The following is a 19514-nucleotide window of genomic DNA, read 5'->3' as shown; positions in this document are numbered from 1 at the left end:
CGGCAGGGGCGGGGTGAGCCCGGCGTGGGGCCTGGGGACGGACGCGCTTCCGCGCCCCCTGGCGCCAGGCTGGGCTCGTCGCAGGTGTCACGGCCCTGGCCCCAGGTTCCTCCGCGGGCGGTTTCCCTGGGAACCAGCGCGAGCCGGAGCTGCGCTCTGTTTCGCGGGGCCGGAGAGGGGGCCTCAGGTTGACTTCAGGCATGTTGGGCTCTCCAGGAGGGAGAAGAGGAACCTTTTCCGTGGGTTGAGGACTCCTAGAACCAACCTGAGACTCCGCGGCCTTATACACCTTACGACGTGTGTGTGTGTGGCGGGGGATGGGAGGGGAGGAATCCTGTAGAACCCAGATCCCATCATTCCAGCAACTTCCAGAGCGTTCGAGAATGTCATGTCTGTACCTGTCTTCTTTCATCTTTTGTGCCAACTGTTTTATCAAACTTCTACCCCACTTTAGGTCTTCCAGGTAGGAAAAATACAAGAGCCAAGATCCCAAAAATCAAAAAATAATAAAAAAAGTGGCAGTCATAGTATGTGTCTCTATGTTTAGCAAAAGAGAAACGTGCATTTATGTGATACACATATTGAATAGGACCATCATTCTGGGTATTACTCTCATCTATTAGAGGCAGTAAAGAAAAGTAGACTATGTGTATGGTTGTTGGAGTCAGAATTATTGGGTTTGAGCCTGCAACCTGCTAGCTGAGTGACCTTAGGCAAATGAATCTCTATAGCTCCAGTTTTCTCATCAGTGAATGAGTATACAGAACCTGCCTCACTGAGTCTTTAAAAGTTTAAATGGCTTAATTCATGTAAACACTTTGCGTACTTCATGACGCAGAATGCCTAATGAATATTAGCTGTTGTTATTGTACCGTTATAACTATTATCATGCATCTGTAATCCAGAAACCTAGAAAGTCAGTTTTTCTTATTTTATACCCCATCACCAATATATCACCAAGTCTTATTCATCCTAATTTCTAAATAATTCTTAAATCTATCTTATCTGATATTCATTGCCACTAGAAATGACCTTTCTCATTAATGGACTCCTAACTATTCTCCCTTACACCTCATAGCTGGTCATTTATTCATCAAACATTTTATTGCTCTCCATCTGTGTGCCTCCTGTTAGACACAGGGACAGAGAAACCATTACAAAGTCCCCACCATCCACAGACTCAAACATATATAGGGAGACAAGTATGTCAATAGTAGCTACGTGAAATGAATAAATTAAATATACAGCAAACCACTTAGGCTCCCCAGTGTTGCGTACTCACATACCACCCTGTATTTCCATATGCTGTTTCTTTTTATGTCTTGATCTCCTACCTTTTCCTTGCCTTGCTAATCCTTTGTTATTCATTATTCAGCCTAGACATCAATTCCACTGTGAACCCTTCCCTATTGTTGGCCACTCAGCCCTATCCCAGCCACTCCAGTATGGGCTAAGTGCCCCTACCAGGGCTTCCATAACACCGTGTCTCTTTGTAACACTTATCACATAGAGTTATAATTGTAGCTGTATTTCTCCATTTTCCTAGACTGTGAGCTTCTTGAGAACAGGCACAAAGTCTGACATGCAGTAGGACTGACTCAGTAAATGCAGAATGAGTGAATGGCATGCATGCAGAGTGCAGTCTTGGTATGTGAATGTTTAGAGGACAAGTCCTATGATATATTCTACATAAGACCTAAGACATCATGATCTATAGGAAATAGTAAGCAGTAACCACATGCCTGAGTCCTGTGTTGGTCCATTTACAAATCACCTACCATCCATGAGGCTTTTTGAAATATACTGAAAGATGTTCCTCTTGAATACTTAACCTGTTAGCGCTGTTTGAGAAGAGTGATATAGATTGTTACCTATAATAATACTTCAGTGTTCTTGCAGCACAGAGACCAAGATACATTACAGAATGTTAGACACTCAGAATCTCAGCCTACAAAGTATGTAAAGGGCTGTGAGCATCTTAAGTTTGATAGCTTACCCATATATAAAAAGGAAAGCTATTTCACAAAATTTAAAAATGTTAAAGATTTGGGTGGGCACGGTGGCTCATGCCTGTAATCCCAGCACTTTGGGAAGCCAAGGTGGGCAGATCCTTGCGGTAAGGAGTTCAAGACCAGCCTGGCCAACGTGGTGAATCCCCATCTCTACCAAAAAAAAAAAAAAAAACCGAAAATTAGCTATGCATGGTGGCGCACACCTGTAGTCCCAGCTACTTGGAAGGCTGAGGTGGGAGAATCACTTGAACCTGGGAGGCGGAGGCTGCAGTGAGCCGAGATCACGCCACTGCACTCCAGCCTGGGCGACAGAGTGACACCCTGTCTCAAAAGAACAAAACAAAAGGCCGCACGCGGTGGCTCACACCTGTAATCACAGCACTTTGGGAGGCTGAGGTGGGCAGATCACCTGAGGTCAGGAGTTCAAGACTAGTCTGGCCAACATGGTGAAACCCCATTTCTACCAAAAATATAAAAAATTAGCCAGGTATGGTGGCTGGCACCTGTAATCCCAGCTACTCGGGAGGCTGAGGCAGGAGAATCACTTGAACCTTGAATCACTTGAACTCGGGAGGCAGAAGTTGCAGTGAGCTGATCGTGCCATTGCACTCCAGCCTGGGTGACAAGAGTGAGACTCCATCTCAAAAAAAAAAAAAAAAAGTGAAAGATTTTATAGTGTGCTCAAGATTGCCTTTTTCTCTTTATTTTTTTCTCTTTATTTTTTAAAAATGTAAATTATACAATTAGTGTCAAATATAATGTATAAAATAATATTGCTTTTTTTAATCTTAAGACTTTCTTATTTATACCTTGGGCCAGAAAAAAAGCAGATGAGTGCAAATATATAGACACTGTAAATTGAACAAACCATTCTAAGGTTGTTACCCTTAGTTATAACTTTTATTACTTGTTTGCCTTTGTTTTGTTTTCAGAGTTAAGAAAATGTGTATTTTCATGGTATTTTCCAGTTGCAAACTGACTTCATGTTAATGATTACATGAGTCTTGTACAAAAAACAATTTGATGCAGGTGGAAAGGTAGTTATTCTTCATTTTTGTGGATGGGGAGCTTAGGCCACCAGAGTTAGGACCCTGGTGTTTGGAATGCAGGTTAATATCTTATAAACGAATGAAGTGAAAACATATTGAACTTTTGTGTCCAGTAGTATGGCAGACTAGAGTCTCTGGCTGATTCTCAAACCAAAAGCAATGTATATAAATATATATAAAACATCTTATCAAACATATCAAAGGGTTGGCAAGAATATAAGAAACCCTGAAGGGCAAAAACTAGGTATAAGTGAGAACCCAGACTGGTAAATAATAACAATGCAAAAATGAAATGGAAAAAAAAGACAGTTATGGGAAAAATGTACCAAAAGTAATTAATCTATCATTTCCTTGTCTGCCAAAATAATTAGTGAGTGCCAGTGCTTGTGTTCTCATAAAAACTGGCTTTTGCAACTCCTGTAAAAAAGCAGAGTAATCTCAAAAGTGTCTGTCATTATATTAATTATGGACAGTCCTGTATTTCAGGCCCCCTTTCTGATGCTGGAAGAAGTGACTGGGTAAAATTGGAAAGCTGAGAGAAAGGGTTTAAGAGAGAGCTTAGACTCTAAAAAGTATGATTCCCCCCTTCAAAAGAATCACTTTAACAAGCTACATATATATAACAAAACGTTTTGAGAATTGACTTTAGATCCAGTTTATCACACACACAAATTGCCATCCATCAAACAAATATTTATTTGTAGCTTCTCTGTGCCAACTATGTAAATAATTTTCAGTAAGAAGGAAGAGAAGGGGAGATGAGACACAATGAGAGGGCTTCCTGGCCTCCCCTTACTTTTTAACTCCAGCTATCGCTCTATTACTGAGGCTTCCTTCATCCCTTCCCATAGGTTCTGTGAGAAATCCTTCTGTCCTTAAAATAATTCTCCCTTTTTTGCTTTACATAGCTTTGAATGATTCCTATTACTGCCACCAGAAAATTATCCTATATATTTTCATACAGGGATTGATTTCTGTAGCAGTTAAAAAGCTCAAAGTAACAGTAGCTTAAAGAGAATAAAATGTATTACTCTCACATCAGTGTAGGTGACTCTCTAATCAGCAGATCCACGGGCTCCTTCCATCATGTGGCTTTACCATCCTGAAATGCAGCTTCTACCTTATGATCCGTCATGGCTGTTCAAGCTCCTTATATCCTTTTTCCAGCAAGCATAAAGGAGGTAGGGGCAGAAAGGAACACACGCCTCTATTCTAGGCCACTTACAGAAGTTGTATACATCACTACACTATACTCTCTTGGTCAAGTGTAGTCTCTATTGGGTAGCCATGTGCCCAGCTAAAAATCAATGGTTCTAACACTAATGAAGAAGGGGAGAACATATATTAAAGAGAACTAGCAGTCTCTACTTCATCACCTGGCATGAGACTTAGGATGATAGAAATGGTGATGGGGTAGAACATACAAATAGAACAAAGGCGGTGTTAGGAAAACATGCAGTGTGTTCAGAGATGGTAAGCAATGCAGCTTAGTTGGCTCATGGAACAAGTGCAGGTGGATAGATAAGCCTGGAAAGATATGCAGGAGCCAGATTGTGGAAAGATCATAAATGCCAGGCTGAAGAATATAGAATTTGATAGAAGAAGGTTTCTGAAATTTTTGAGCTGGAGAGTAAAATGATCAAAACAATGCTTTAGGAAGACTTGTGTTGGCAATGCCTAGAGTATATTTGAGGAGAGAATGACTACAGGCAAGGAAATTAGATAGGAAGCTACAATGAGATAGTACGTATACTTCATCAAAACAGAGAAGAGGAAACATTTCAAAGGATGTTGTCTAATGCAACAAGTGATTAGATGTCTCACACCTCTGTCATGCACACACACACACACTCACACACAGAGCTTACTCAGCGTCCATTATACCTTTTTGAGATCAGCACATTGATGTTACTTGGAGAAGCATCTTTCCACCATATTTAGTCCATATGATTCCAGTGGAACTGAATTCCCCCAGCTCCAGGGGTGAATATGTGACCCAGGCTTGACCAATCAGAGAATCCTAGTCTCTGTGATGGATTCATTGATAAGCAAATGACTCAAGCAGAGCCAATAAAAGTCAGTTCTGGGAGTTTTTGGTTAATGTTGGGAAAAATGAATCTATGTGGATTGCTGAGAAAATCAAATGTAAGCTGCTGGCAACAATCTTGCCCCCATTGGAGAATATGCCTAAAAATGGAACTAACATGGAGAAGGCAGATCTGAGAGAGAAGAAAACCAAGTGTGAGTCCTAATGACATCATTTTACTTCCTGGATCAACCTGTGACTGAAGCCAGAGACCCTGGACTTTTTAGTTACATGAACCAGTAATTTTCTCTTCGCTTATGCCAGATTATGTTGGGTTTTCTGCCACTAGCAACTGAATATACAGAAATAAAGGTGAGAAAGGAATCAATGAGAATTCCAAGTTTTAAAGATAGTATCATCTACCTTTGCCATACATAGTATTAACCAGACTTAGCTCTGATCAATTTTATCTGTTCCAAAAAATCAAATCTACATTCAAAGGAGGATGTTTGGGGCTGGGCATAGTGGCTTACATCTGTAATCCCAGCACTTTGGGAGGCTGAGTTGGGCAGATCACCTGAGGTCTGGAGTTCAAGACCAGCCTGTCCAAGAGATGGTGAAACCCCATCTCTACTAAAAATATAAAAATTAGCTGGGCGTGGTGTTGGGTGCCTGTAATCCCAGCTACTAGGGAGGCTGAGGCAGGAGAATCGCTTGAACCCGGGAGGTGGAAGTTGCAGTGAGCCAAGATTAGGCCACTGCATTCCAGCCTGGGCAACAGAACGAGACTCTGTCTCAAAAAAGAAAGAAAGAGAAAGAAAGAAAGAAAAAGAAGGAAGGAAGGAAAAAGAAGGAGGGAGGGAGGGAGGAGAAAAAGAAAAGAAAGAAAAGGTGTTCTGTATGATTGGGAATGTTCATAATAATGCCATGAAAACTCTGAAAATAATTAGAGTCATAGATTATTGGAGTTAGAAGAGACCTTTAAGTCATCTCCCCTCAACATGTACTTTCACAAATGAGAAAGCTGAGACTCCCAAAGAGGAAGTGATTTATCCAAGGTCACAGAGCTAAAATGTCCCAAAGCTGAGTCTTGAACCCAGGTCTTTGCAATACTAGTCTATATATTTCCATTGTATCATCCTGAACTTCAAAACAGGACGTCTAAAAAATTTTGTTGAGTACATTTGAGATACATATAACACAAATACAGACAACTTCCCATGAAGCAACTATTTTGAAAAGACAATATTTATTTTGAAAGCATGGGAGTGGCAGCAATGTTCACCACATTCTTGTGAGGATAGACGGTCTTCTGCACAGTGTTGCCGTGACTCATGCCATTGTACATTAAGTGAAACCAACCATGCTGTGTTAACCACTAATAACTGGACACGGATAGATACCTGAGCCAAAAGCAACCCTGTGTGGCTAGATTGAAGATGAGAAAGGTCAAACTTTTGAAGTGGCATGAAGCTCTCCCCAGTAGGGATCCTCCACTCTCTCGAGAGAAATCAACCCAGTCAGTCCCCCTCCCTTTGCAAATATGAATGCTAAGTATGCACACAGAGGGTGGTCATTCAAGTTCAACTGGTAACCCAAATCAAGATAAACTATGCTTCATTAGGCTTACTACATCCTCATTATAGAAATACTGGGGTCCACATATCCTGTAATACCTAATCTCTATATTTTTGCAATAATTATGCATGAATTCCTTTACTTTTTGAGTGTCCTTTACATGCCAGATACTTTTCAGCTACTTGGAAAGTGACAGAGAATAAAATAATGTCCCTGCTTTAATAGCTTGTACATTCTAATGGAAAAGACAGTCAATACAGACATAAATATATAACATAATGTCAAGTAATAATATGTGCTATGAAGAAAAATAAAGCAGGACTCATTACTTCATGAGAACTTTATCACATAGCCAAACATGGCTATAAGGGAAGACAAAAAATGTGGTCTCGACGTCAGCAGTCATCTACCCAGGAAGAAAGAACTAGCAGTCTGCTGCAAAAAAAAAAAAAATTTAAAAATAATAAAAATTAAAATGAAAAAAGTACGGGTAGAAACAGGGAAGAAGTTACACTTTGATGTATCTAACACATCCACAAATTAATGAACAATTCATCTTTTGTTTAAATTAACCTTAAGTTAGTATTTTCCTAATTATTCACATAAACACATAGATAATTTGTATTTCTTGAGTTACTTTGGGGGAGTCTTGTCTCTCAGTGTTTGCCCAATTTTGATGCTGTCATTCATCAGTTATTTATTGTGTGTCATTAGTGGGCTAGGTAATATTCAATTAAACAGATGACAGAATATTTCCGAGATAGAAAAAAAAAGTTTCTTTATTCTCCAAGGAAAATAGCGGTGACTCAGTACCTCCTCTATTGCTGCATATTTTATCTCAGCCAGTGTTTTTTTATTTTTTAAAGTGACAGATAAAATTGTATGTATTTACTGTGTACCCTCAGCCAGTCTTATTTATAAAAACAATATCTACTCTGTTTCCTGTACCAAGCGTTCTCACATAAATACCCATGCCCTTGTAAGTCATTCAGTTAATTATTGAGTGGCTACTACGTACAATATCCAGCTGGTGAACCACTAGCATCAGTATCACCTGAGATGCTTATTTAACTCAGGCTTTATGAATCAGAAGCTTTAAGAATTTGACCCTATCTGAAATTTTTCAACAAACATTAGAAGCAATTTTTATGACACTTAACTTTAGGAATCAACAGTAAAGAATGCATGGTACAAAGTAAAGCAGAAAATTCTCCAAACTACAATCTAGCTGGGTTAACATAATATATACATAAAACAGTGATTTAAAAAATGTATCCAGAGAGTAAAGATAGCATCCTCTATTCTTCCACTCTCAGAAATTGTTCAGTAACAAGGATAATGACAATAATACAAAATTCATTTTCATTGAAAACAGTAGATACCTGAAACCCTGAACTACAATATATGTGAAATACAGTGAAAGGCAGAAATACTTTGATAAAAGATGTAAATGCCTACAGACTGCAGAAGACATCATCAACATCAACAAAGCACACTTCACAAAAGAAAGTGACTTACCTTAGAGACAAAACCAACAATCTTTCATTTGAAATAAAGGAATCAAGTATGTGGACAGGCAGTAGTGTCTTCCCTCAACCTGGTTTATTATAAAAGAGAAGGTGATAGGGCACCATTGGAAGAAGAATCATTCAGACATACCACATATGCAGGAAGCATTGTGTTCATGAGGCAAAATGGAAAAAATATATAGACTGTGATGTGAGCAGCCCTGTGATTGCCAATTTCTCTTAGTTAAAAGTAGAAGCTAAAGGAACTCATCTACACAACCTCTGTGTCATAAGCATAATTCCTATTAGGCTGAAACATGGTCCAGGCCTCTCAGCACAAACCTTCTGCAAGTAGCATTTCTTGGAAAACCTCTCCTCCAAACATGAGCAATCAATCAAAAAGTAATCAGTCATCCAGGCACGGTGGTGCAGGCCTGTAGTCCCAGCTACTTGGGAGGCTGAGGCAGGGGATCTCTTGAGCCCAGGAGTTCAAGGCTAGCTTGGGCAACATAGTAAGATTCTCTCTAAAATATATTTTTTTAATTTTAAAAGTGCATATATAAAAACTGTACACATTTTACAAAAATATATGCAAACAAGATACATATTTAATGCATTTGTATGATTGCTTATCCAGGGGAGGATGGGAATAGGAATAAAAAGGAAACCATAAATAAATAAAACTAGCCTTCCATGAATCAATTATGATAATGTGGCATGAACTAATAAGTATGACTAACTCATCTTTCTTAAGTCCCTTCACTTGAAAATTTTCTTAAAAGCAGCAGAACCACAAAAGGAACTTAAATATGAATTGAAAAAGGGAGAGGAAAAAAATAACTATTTAAAAAATGAAGACAAAACACAAACTTGGAATAAACACTTGTCAAGGGGAAAAAAAAAAAGCAAAATAAAAAATGTTTTAAGAATCAAAAACACCAGATTGAGAAAAGCAAGTTAAATGAAATGAGAATGAAAAAAAAAAGGATTAGAGAGAAAATTATGTAAATGGAAAGAAACAAAAGAAATCCACTGTGTACATAATCTAACAAAAGAATCTAGAAGTTGGAACAGGAAAAAAAAGCAGATAAATATTTTGAGACACTTTCCAGAAATAAAAGACCTAAATTTATAGATTGAAAGAGTATACCATACCCTAAATAAAAAAATGACAAGAATAATCAAACCAAAACCTAGTCTAGCATAGCTACTGGATTTCAAAGATAATAAAAGAATCTTTCGTGCATCCAGAGCAAAATGATCAAGACATCTATAAGGGGGAAAAAATTAAAATATAATTCTAAAGATTTCATATCCAAGGATTTCATACCAGAGAAACTTATTCAAATAAAAATATAATGAACACTTTTGAACATGCAAGCAATACGGTTTTCATATTGCCCTTTTTTATAGGATATTCCTAGAGAATGAATTTCAACCACCAAATAGATGAATTTAGACATATGGGCAGTGGGAGGAGACTGGTAGCAATCATTAAATCCATTTATCTACAGAAGTAAGTCTAAAATAACGTTAAGAATTATGGTCATAGAACAGAGAGTAACTGTTGTAAGTCTTGACAATATCACAATGAAATAACCAACAAAAGCTGAAAGAGAAAAGAAATAAGGTAAACACTACAAAAATAATATAACTAGGGGGTGAAGAGGTGAGGAACAGGAAATACACTGTTCAACGCTTTCAATAATTATTAAAAATAGTTTCAAAGTTATTAAGATGACCACTGGAACAAAAATGCAAACCTTTCAAGTTCAAAAAACATACATACACAAAGAATATATATACAGGCCATATGGTGAAAAATAAATGAGCACTACAAACAAAGCCTAACAAAAAAACAAAAGATAGGTAAAGTAAGATAAAACATGACATGACTTTCTTTTCAATAAGCACTGAAAATTTTCAATTAATTTTCTCAACTGGGATATCAGGGCACATCTCAGCCTTGTGCTGTATACATAAGACACAGTGAAAACAAAATGATTTAGAAGGGTGGAAAATAAAAAGATAGGTGAAGGCATACCAAGCAAATTAAAACCAAGATCAAAATTTTATCTCAAAGTTAAATTCAAGGAAAAAGTATTAAATGAGACAAAGATAGGCACTTTATAAAAACATGAGATGCAAATTCAACAACCCTTCATGCTAAAAACTCTCAATAAATTAGGTATTGATGGGACGTATCTCAAAATAATAAGAGCTATCTATGACAAACCCACAGCCAATATCATACTGAATGGACAAAAACTGGAAGCATTCCCTTTGAAAACTGGCACAAGACAGGGATGCCCTCTCTCACCACTCCTATTCAACATAGTGTTGGAAGTTCTGGCCAGGGCAATCAGGCAGGAGAAGGAAATAAAGGGCATTCAATTGGGAAAAGAGGAAGTCAAATTGTCCCTGTTTGCAGATGACATGATTGTATATCTAGAAAACCCCATCGTCTCAGCCCAAAATCTCCTTAAGCTGATAAGCAACTTCAGCAAAGTCTCAGGATACAAAATCAATGTGCAAAAATCACAAGCATTCTTATACAGCAATAACAGACAAACAGAGAGCCAAATCATGAGTGAATTCCCATTCACAATTGCTTCAAAGGGAATAAAATACCTAGGAATCCAGCTTACAAGGGATGTGAAGGACCTCTTCAAGGAGAACTACAAACCACTGCTCAATGAAATAAAAGAGGGTACAAACAAATGGAAGAACATTCCATGCTCATGGGTAGGAAGAATCAATATCGTGAAAATGGCCATACTGCCCAAGGTAATTTACAGATTCAATGCCATCCCCATCAAGCTACCAATGACTTTCTTCACAGAATTGGAAAAAACTACATTAAAGTTCATATGGAACCAAAAAAGAGCCCACATTGCCAAGTCAATCCTAAGCCAAAAGAACAAAGCTGGAGGCATCACACTACCTGACTTCAAACTATACTACAAGGCTACAGTAACCAAAACAGCATGGTACTTGTACCAAAACAGAGATACAGACCAATGGAACAGAACAGAGCCCTCAGAAATAATGCTGCATATCTACAACTATCTGATCTTTGACAAACCTGACAAAAACAAGCAATAGGGAAATTTAATAAATGGTGCTGGGAAAACTGGCTAGCCATATGTAGAAAGCTGAAACTGGATCCCTTCCTTACACCTTATACAAAAATTAATTCAAGATGGATTAAAGACTTCAATGTTAGACCTAAAACCATAAAAACCCTAGAAGAAAACCTAGGCAATACCATTCAGGACATAGGCATGGGCAAGGACTTCATGTCTAAAACACCAAAAGCAATGGCAACAAAAGCCAAAATTGACAATGGGATATAACTAAACTAAAGAGCTTCTGCACAGCAAAAGAAACTACCATCAGAGTGAACAGGCAACCTACAGAATGGGAGAAAATTTTTGCAATCTACCCATCTGACAAAGGGCTAATATCCAGAATCTACAATGAACTCAAACAAATTTACAAGAAAAAACCCCATCAAAAAGTGGGCGAAGGATATGAACAGACACTTCTCAAAAGAAGACATTTATGCAGCCAAAAAACACTTGAAAAAATGCTCATCATCACTGGCCATCAGAGAAATGCAAATCAAAACCACAATGAGATACCATCTCACACCAGTTAGAATGGCAGTCTTTAAAAAGTCAGGAAACAACAGGTGCTGGAGAGAATGTAGAGAAATAGGAACACTTTTACACTGTTGGTGGGACTGTAAACTGGTTCAACCCTTGTGGAAGTCAGTGTGGCAATTCCTCAGGGATCTAGAACTAGAAATACCATTTGACCCAGCCATCCCAATACTGGGTATATACCCAAAGGATTATAAATCATGCTGCTATAAAGACACATGCACACGTATGTTTATTGCGGCACTATTCACAATAGCAAAGACTTGGAACCAACCCAAATGTCCGACGATGATAGACTGGATTAAGAAAATGTGGCACATATACACCATGGAATACTATGCAGCCATAAAAAATGATGAGTTCATGTCCTTTGTAGGGACATGGATGAAGCTGGAAACCATCATTCTCAGCAAACTATCGCAAGGACAAAAAACCAAACACCGCATGTTCTCACTTATAAGTGGGAATTGAACAATGAAAACACATGGACACAGGAAGGGGAACATCACATACCAGGGACTGTTGTGGGGTGGGGGAAGCGGGGAGGGATAGCATTAGGAGATATACCTAATGCTAAGTGACGAGTTAATGGGTGCAGCACACCAACATGGCACATGTATACATTTGTAACAAACCTGCACGTTGTGCACATGTACCCTAAAACTTAAAGTATAATAATAATAAAATTAAAAAAAACATGAGATGCAAAATTAAGATTTCACACTTATGAATATCAATGTACCAAATAACATAGAATTGAAGTTTATAAAGTAAAACTACATCAAATTCAAAGAGAAGTCCACAGAAAACATGACTAGTTAGTTTATCTCATCCAGAACAGATCAAGTGGACAAAAATTAAGTAAGGATATAGAAGACCTAAATAACATAATTAGCAAGCTAGATTCCATATGTACATTTATGTATTTATAAGTTCATATAAATATGTGAGCGAGAATAATACATTTTCTTTTCATGTACCATAGACTAGTCACAAACATTGATTAAGTATCTAAAGGTGCTTCAGATAGGCCTAAAAATTTTGTCTCTAATGGACAAGGGAAATGCTCCTTTATTCTCAGCCCCCTTGATTATTTTTTATTTTTTAAATTCAGCCCTTTTTTTTTTAATTTAAATGAGTACAAATGAAGAAAAAGAGTGAAATAAGATTGTACACACTCATTTCCAATTTTAACAATTATCAGTGAAGTACCAATCTGTTTCATCTATACCTCCAACAACTTCTTGCCATCCTGCATTATTTTTTATTTAGTTTCTTTATTAACTTTATTAGGGTATAATTTACATACCATAAAATTCACTCATTATGAGTATATGAATCAATAATTGTTAGTAAATGTATAGAGTTGTGCAACCACACTACATTCCAGTTTAAGAACTTTCCATTATCCCCAAAAGATCCTTCATGTCCATTTGCAATAATTTTACTCTTACCCCCAGTTCCAGGCAACCTCTGATCTGCTTTCTGTCTATATATTTGTCTTTTCTCTCAACTCCTTTTAACTACAGCTGGCTTCTCTTTTGTTTCATTTGCATATTGAACTTCCAGCTTGGAAAAAAAAAGTTTGAAAACCATGATGACACACACTTACTTAAATAACAATGTAAAAATATATTTTATTTTAAATTTAAGATGTACATCCCATGTGCAAAATATATGGAATGGAATGCTCCAAAGCAGCAGTATCCAGTACATGATCTAACTGATCCTGGTTAGGTAGAACACAGAAACTTTGCAAAGACTATCTCAGAAAGGAATTTGAGAAGTTTGGTCTAAACATGGATGTTTATTGTATGTGGGGTACCTACAGTGAAAGAGGGGAGAAATGCTTTAATACTAATTTAAGCATTAAAGTGGTCTCATGCTCCTTGCATCATTCATTGGGTGTGTTTTTGATTTGAGCTTTGCAAGAAAGCTTTTCCTGGTCTAAGAATAGAAATTATCATGGTTGTCAACATTCTTCATGCCTGTACTCCTAACTGTCATCAGTTTGGGCAAAGACAAAACAGCATATGCAGTCTGGGTTTATTTTAATGCAGTCAGAAGTGTAGGTTATGGGTACTTGTTAAAGAGATGTTTTGAGGTCAAGAACTTTGGGGAATTAAAGAGCTCTCACTGGCCCAACTTATTCAACATTCAGGGGCCCAAGAGATTGTGCTTTCTTGTTCTGATGAAACATCTGAATATACTGAACTTGAAACCACAGGGGAAAGGAAGGGCTTTTGTTTCAGAAAGTAAAAATCTCAGGCATAAACGAGGCATATGAGTTGAGCTCAGGTCAACTGCCTTGAGCTTAATGGAATTACAGATTTTGAGGAGTTGCTGTACTATTTTGGTAGAAATAAATCCAAATTTTAGAAGACATATTCTGATGAACATGAATCACGCTTTAAGTTTCTGCAGCTGCTTTTGGTGTGCAAACCCCAAGATGTGTTTGAATTACCAAGTGTCTCCCCTATCTGTGCAGCTTGATTGCAAGAGGAATTTAATTTCACAGACCTGAAAGGGAAACATGCTATCAAAAAAGACAAAATTTAATTAGAATTTGAGTAGCGGTATATGAATCACAAAATTATCCTAAATTTTATTCTTCCATGAAACTACTGAAATCCAGACTAATGGCAATCATACTATCAGACACAAAAATTTGGAGTAGAAATTCTACTATATACTACTTGAATACAGTCTAGACGGTTCAAGAATTGTTTAGTCACATATATAACTGGATTATCATTGACATAATCAAAATTAATTAACAAGTTTCTGAATCAGGTAAGTATCTTTCAGGACCAAAAATACTCTGACATCATCCCTGTGTGAAATTATTCTTGCCAGACAAGCAGGCACTTTTGGCCACAAGAAATGGGCATCTGTCCCCAATTCAATGCTAGCAATGCCAACTTAGGGCCCAGATGATTCAGGTAATTGTAGAACCTGACCTTGAGGCAAAGAGTTGGAAACAGTGTTAGAAATACCTGAATATTGCTTAGCCTGATATTTTATAAGAAGTAAATGAACAGCACATACTCCTAATTGGTCTGTCTCTTGGGGTCCTGAAACTTCCAGCATATTGCAATTATGAGGCTTTTTTTTTTTTTTTTTTTTTTGAGATGGAGTCTTGCTCTGTCACCCAGGCTGGAGTGCAGTAGTGCAATCTCAGCTCACTGCAACCTCTGCCCCCTAGGTTCAAGCAATTCTCATGCCTCAGCCTCCTGAGTAGCTGGGATTACAGACACCTGCCACCAGGCCCAGCCAATATTTTGTATTTTTAATAGAGACCGGGTTTCACCATGTTGGAATAGGCTGGTCTCAAACTCCTGACCTCAGGTGATCTGCCCACCTCAGCCTCCCAAAGTGCTAGGATTACAGACCTGAGCCACCACTCCCAGCCCAATTATTAGGCTTTGAGTAACATCTAGCCAAGAGATATGAGTCATACCTAGTTTTGGTAGGCTATATGTGCATTTTTATTAACAGAGTTGATTAGGAGAGAATTCAGCCTACATGCTTACAGATTCCTAATTATTCCTAAAATGTGAACATTACTATTCTAAAGAGTTAGAGAAGACTTCTGGCATGAACATGAGTGGGTATATTCGTATTTTCTCTTTTCTATCTTTGAAAATCATTCTGGATATAAAAGGATAAAAACACAAACCCCACCTTCCAAAATCAGCAAGTCCATTTTTTTTTCTTTTGCAGAGTACAACACAAATATACTGCCCAGGTTCTAAAACATGTATAAGAGTTGACAAAATCAGCTGAGGTTGAGCAGAAATTGTATAGGAAAAAATAGGAAAAACACAGAGACCAATCTCAGCTGCAAGAAGGCTCAGCTAGACATTGCAAGCAAAAGTATAACTCCTGAAGGTGAGAGACATATCCTGAGTTACAGAAACATTATCCTTGTTTACAAAAGTGGATGTGGGAACTGGGGCAAACCATGCTGGCAACAAAAGTCCCCTGTACCCAGTTTGATTCAAAAAGACAGTGCAAGTGAGACTACACAAAGAATCACACAGATAAGCCATATTCACAGGAAGCAGTCTGTTCATGTGGCAGCAGAGAAGTGAGTCTGCAGTTAGTCAAAAACAGCTTTTTCCTAACCTTGCTCCCATACATACCAGAACTCTTGCAAATGGTTGGTCCAGGAATACCCAGTTGATTCAATGATAATAAATAGGAAAGGGAAAGGAAGTAGCATATCACCAATACAAAGAAACAATTAAAAAATTTTAGAAAAAGGAGCAAAATCTAACAGATGAAGAATGCTTTACAAGTGAAATGGTAGCTTTGGCAGATGAAATTTTTAGAAATAACTTTCCCTGAATTAGAGAAAAGAATGAGACCATAACCTCAATAAAAATACAATTATAAAACATAAATACAGGAATTTGAGGAAGATTTAGAGAGATAGGAGGTGATAAAATGCAACGGAAGAATTCAGAAAAGAAGTAGTAGAAAAAACAAAACCATCACAGAAATAAAGATAAAATTAGAAGGGACGTGAGAAAGAAAAGAAACATAAGGTAAGATAATAAGAAATATAGAGAAAAGAAATGAAAAAAAAGCAAAATGAAATGAAAAATAGAAAGGATTAGACACAAAATAATATATACGGAAAAGAGGAAAAGGAGGTTTTTTTAAAAAAACTTATGACTAGTGCCCCCAAGGAAAAGATCCAAAATAATGGAACAAACAAATACTTAAAGATATGATTGAAGAAAACTTTTCTCAAAAAAAAAAAAAAAAGTACACCTGTTTATTGAAAGGATGTAGTATATGCCAGGGACATTTTACCTGACATAATTACTGACTACAATGAAAAGGAAATAATCCTTTGGAGAGTTTACAGATAATCAATCAAATCCTTTGTAGAGGTTGCAGATAAACCACTTGTAAAGGGAAGTGCCAGGCTGTCCTTAAATCTCTATACAAGAACATCTGTTCCAAGAAGACATTAGAGCAAGGTATACAAGATACTCAAGTAGAAAAAGTGGACACAAAGTCTTTATGTCTAGCCAAACTGTCTTTCAAGTATAAAAACTACAAAGAGTTTAAAATATGCAAAAATTCAGCTAGCATTGTTTCTATTAGACCTTCTTAGGAAAACTACTAAAGATGAATTTTAGGTAACAAAAGACAATGGGCACAAGGCCAGTAAAAAGACTGCTTGTGAACATTGTATCATTAACGAATGATGTCTTTCCTTTGTGCTCTCTGGGAATTCATCCATCACCAGCCAAATCCCCTATATCCTTAGCCTCTTCTCTGAACATTTCATTCACCCTCTTGCTCTGAAAAACCAGCTCTCTCCTGAGGATATGCTTCCCCTGAAGCCATCTTACATAGTGGCTGCTTTTTTTCTTCCACTGTCCTTATATATCTGGGCCTACATTTGGGGAAGGCCACCTCTTTGCTCCTCATTGCCACTTTCAGACTTTTCTCACTTGCCTCCCTAAAATTCTCCCAAGTTAAATTGCATGTTATCAAATTAACTCACCCAAAAATGTTCATTTTTGCTGTCATCTATTGACACCTGGGTCAGTCTTTTTCGTTTCTCAATGCTATTAGCTCCAATCTGATAATCTCTCTCTTTAGTCTTAATTCTTAGTGATTTCAACAACTAAGGTAGGTGATCCTTCCAACGCCATAGTTTGTCAGTTTTTTTTAACTTCTTTGCTCAAATAACCTTGTTCTCCACCATACCTCAGTCACTCACCCTATGGTCATGCTCTAGATTGTGTCATTATCAATAACTTAGTTATCTTATTTCATCATTCTATTCCCTGACATCTCACTTTCTGTCTTTCCAATTTACTCCCTTTGACACCGCGTGATGGTTAATACTGAGTGTTAACTTGATTGGATTGAAGGATACAAAGTATTGACCCTGGGTGTGTCTGTGAGGGTTTTGCCAAAGGAGATTAACATTTGAGTCAGTGGACTGGGCAAGGCAGACTCACCCTTAATCTGGGTGGGCACAGTCTAATCAGCTGCCAGCAAAGCCAGAATATACACAGACAGAAAAATGTGAAAAGAGAGACTGGCCTAGCCTCCCAGCCTACATCTTTCTCCCATGCTGCTTGCTTCCTGCCCTCAAACATCAGAGTACATGTTCTTCAGTTTTGGAACTTGGACTGGCTCTCCTTGCCCCTCAGCCTGCAGATGGCCTATTGTGGGACCTTGTGACTGTGTGAGTTAATACTCAATAAACTCCCCTTTATCTATAAATATATATATATATTTATATATATAGTCCATTAGTTCTGTCACAGATATGTGTATATATATATATAATCCATTAGTTCTGTGCCTCTAGAGAACCCTGACTAATACACACCACAACAATCTTTTGAGCCTTAATCAAGGGGGAAAAGTGGCATATAGACAAAGTTATTTATTGCAGCATTGTCCCTGATAGAATATTATAAACAACCAAATGGACATCTTAAAAGGCTAGGTTTAAAAAATTATTTAAGGGCTGGGTGTGGTGGCTCACCCCTGTAATCCCAGCACTTTGGGAGGCCAAGGTGGGTGGATCATTTGAGGTCAGGAGTTCAAGACCAGCCTGGCCAACATGGTGAAACCCCATCTCTATTAAAAATACAAAAATTAGCCAGGTGTGGTGGCAGGCGCCTGTAATCCCAGCTACTTGGGAGGCTGAGGCAGTAGAATCACTTGAACCCAGGAGGTGGAGGTTGCAGTGTGGCGAGATTGCACCATTGTACTCCAGCCTGGGCAACAGAGTGAGACTCTGTCTTTAAAAAAAAAAAATGTATTTAAGGAAGGGAGCAGTTACTTGAGCCAGGAAACAAAGAAGTATATGGAGAGGGTTGCCTGATAGGAGCTGTCACCTTCAGCCAGAAGGTGCAGCCAGCCTGTGGTGGTGACACAGCAAGGGAGGAACCTTGGAAATAAATACTCAACCTCCCTCTTATCACTCTCTCTTGTTTTTTGCCATTGACTAAGAAACTGAATAATAGTTATTAAATTACCTTTTTTAGGTCACTTTGAGAAGATGAGGTATCAAACAGCCGCTACTATTGGGCAAGGTACAAGTATCACAACACTAGTGCCATCTGAGAATCCATGTCAACCCTTAGCTAAGGAAGTAGCTCCCAACCTGGAGATCTCTGGGTCCTTGAGGGCTCTTAAAGTAGTTATGGAGCTCATTGAACTATTTTCAACATTTCAAAAAGATATCACGTAGCAATTGTACGTCCATCCTTAATAAAACTGCACGAGCAAACTGAAATGTTATGTTTTCTAGCTTTGAGTTGATGTAATATGAATTCAATGCCGACCAGAAGTGTGATAGGTGGTTTTATACAACTTTGATTAATAAAGAAATGTGCATCATTTTAAAGAGAAATGAACCCAAGTGTAGATTCCAAGAATAGGCAAGTTCTAGGTCTTTCTCAATTGTAGACAGTCACTGAATCTAGGAGGTACTATTTATAATTTATAAAATTATTTTACCACTAAAAATCACAAAATATATTCCATTATTAGGATATCATAACTAAAAGATATATATTGCTATTTGTTTACCTGGAATTATTGACTATTTATGTGATAAATAATCAACAGTGTAACATGTTTACATTAAAAACATTAAATAATATCATGTAAAATAGAAACATGTTGTTCTG

At 37.7% G+C, this 19514-nt stretch overlaps 1 long non-coding RNA gene across 1 annotated transcript; it reads left to right on the top strand.

The window, feature by feature from the left end:
* The first annotated feature begins 13 nt into the window (after positions 1-13).
* On the top strand, positions 14-19117 carry LOC129049159 (uncharacterized). Its single transcript, XR_008511989.1, has 3 exons — positions 14-463; positions 15562-15729; positions 18867-19117. It is a non-coding gene; the product is annotated as an uncharacterized LOC129049159 (long non-coding RNA).
* The last annotated feature ends 397 nt before the right edge of the window (positions 19118-19514 follow it).

This window comes from Pongo abelii, chromosome 10 (assembly GCF_028885655.2).
Source record: "Pongo abelii isolate AG06213 chromosome 10, NHGRI_mPonAbe1-v2.0_pri, whole genome shotgun sequence".
Classification (NCBI taxonomy): domain Eukaryota; kingdom Metazoa; phylum Chordata; class Mammalia; order Primates; family Hominidae; genus Pongo; species Pongo abelii.
This window is presented reverse-complemented; position numbering and strand designations above follow the sequence as displayed.